Below are 2283 nucleotides of genomic sequence, written 5' to 3' on the forward strand. Positions count from 1 at the left end.
CAATCTTCTATTACCATAAACCTCAGTATAACGTGTAGCAAATTACTATTTTTCCCTCAATCTTCTATTACCATAAACCTCAGTATAACGTGTAGCAAATTACTATTTTTCCCTCTAATACAGTTCAGAATGGGAAAAAAAAGGGCTAGCTAATCCATCACACTTGTAGCCAGTTAGGAAGGAAATTGGAACGTTTGTCATCAATTGTTCTATCAGTCAGGCCATTAAAAAAAAAAAAAGGAACAGCTCATCTAAAAAATAAAGTCAATACTGSGTGAGTCTAAACAGTTTCTTCAGCATTTCACACACATTCAAGCAATGAACACTATTATTCTGTCCTTGTAACCATATGCCCCCAAGTCAATAATTGCTCTTCAACATCTGACCTCTTTTTAAAGCAGMTTTACAAAGAAGTACAGTGGAAGTGTTCCAAATCAGCTGGTCAGAAAGTATTATGGATCATAATAGTAAACATAGTAACAATTTCTAGCTGTTCTGACCTGCAAGATTAGAACAAAACCAGCTTTAAAACAAAATTTAAAAAAATAATAAAGGAAAATTATCGGATCAAATATACACAAACTTCTACTCAAAAATAAATCCCAAATGGACCTGGAGCATATTTAGGATGACATCAAACGTCTAAAATCCCCAAAGCTTTAAACTACAGTTAACCTCTTTCAGTGTGCTCTTCAGCAAGCAATTCCAAAAACCACTATACCTTTAGAAAGCACTTTTCATACTCACAGCTCACAAAGCACKTCCTCCAAAAACACAGAAACACGCAGGAAAGAGAGCTTTCTTTGGGACAGGAAACCACCAATATCTATTGCAACATGACAAACGTGAGTTCTATAGTATGACTTCATTTATCAAAGACTAATTTTCCTCCTTTCCCATCCCTACACRTTGGCAGTCAAGTCAAAATTCAATCAAGAGCAACTATGCATATCTCTAATTTCAGGGAAGCATCATGTAGCACACAGACTACAGCTGGGGCGCAGTTTTGGCAAGTCCCTTTTAGGTCAGCTGAAGGAAGCCCCCACTTACCCAAAGCGTCCCAGCGAGGGCAGCGCCGGTGCAGACGGGACGCCAGGCTCAGAGCCACAGGCGGACTCGGCTCCTCGGAGCGGCAGCCCTGGCTGTTATTATGTCTGCAGCGCACAAGTGGCAGCGTGTCGTTATTTATACGAAAATCAGCACCTTCCTCATGAAAAGAACACTTGACGCTTCTTACTGGCCCTGCAACACACTCTTCGACTTATGCCATCACAGCTAGTGACTAAGAAGACGCTTTCAGTGTCACAGGAGATTAAGATTCTGGGAGGAGAGTGCCTGGCAGCTTTACTCTCACACACCGATCTGTCTTCAYGCAAACGCACTTTGTCGGCGGATAGAAGTGTATTATTGCAATACGCTACCGAAGCGAAACAGTTTCCAAGTTTTCCCACAKGGCACCAGCTCCCCCTTCAAGCGGTACCCCAGTACTTGCCCCACCTTGTCCTTCTCCGAGGCCTTCCTCGGAAAGACCGAGGCATCACAACATGTCCTGTGGCCCCACCGAGCTCCGGCTCCCCGGGCATTGCCCTCACACCTGCCGGGACACCGCGCCCTGAGCCGCGCCCCGCGGGGCGTGGSCACCCCCGCACGGCCCGGACAGCGCCGAGCACCGCCGGCCCCGGGACCCGCGGGAGGGTGAACCGCAGCCGCGGTGCTCTCGGGGGTCCCGCACGGCCCGGGCAGGGCATGGCCTCCCCGGCGGGGCGTCACATACACAAACACACACAGACACACACAAACACACACAGACACACACGCAGAACACACGCCTTGCACCTGTCCGCTACTACCGACGGGGAGCGAACTCCCACCCACGGGGCTCGGCGCTCCGCTCTCCGCGGCGGGACCAGCACCGGGATCCCGCTGCCAGGGCAGAGCCCAGTGACAACCACTCGCCACACAGATGCGGATAAGAAGGGAAAAGACGGCGAGGAGAGCAGCCCACTCCCATTACCTTAGCAACCGCGCCGCCGCCGTCCCCTGCCGCCCCTTCGCCTCTCCTCAGGGACGGCGAAGCGCCCGCAGCATGGCGTGAGCCTGCGGGCGGGGCTGGCGGTCAGCCCGGGGCTCCTCGGGGCGCCTCTTCCAAAAACCTCCCGCTCTCCTCAGCGCCCCTCCGGCTGCGGCAGGGACGGAGGCCGGGCGAAGCTGCTGCGACCGGAGCGCCGCGGGCACACCGCGCCCCGCCCGGCCCAGCCCCTCGCTGCCGCCCCCCGACCCTCC

The 2283-nt window shown here is 52.4% G+C and overlaps 1 protein-coding gene across 1 annotated transcript in view; it reads right to left on the bottom strand.

The window, feature by feature from the left end:
* Positions 1-2102, bottom strand: part of RGS6 (regulator of G protein signaling 6) — a 245064-nt gene extending 242962 nt beyond the window's left edge. The window contains exon 1 of the mRNA XM_057366715.1: positions 2015-2102. The gene's annotated coding sequence lies outside the window, so the exon portion shown is untranslated. The remainder of the gene's footprint in view (positions 1-2014) is intronic.
* Positions 2103-2283: the final 181 nt, after the last annotated feature.

The sequence above is a fragment of the Malurus melanocephalus genome, unplaced genomic scaffold (assembly GCF_030028575.1).
Source record: "Malurus melanocephalus ecotype Western Australia unplaced genomic scaffold, MMel_1.1 scaffold_2, whole genome shotgun sequence".
In the NCBI taxonomy this organism is placed as follows: domain Eukaryota; kingdom Metazoa; phylum Chordata; class Aves; order Passeriformes; family Maluridae; genus Malurus; species Malurus melanocephalus.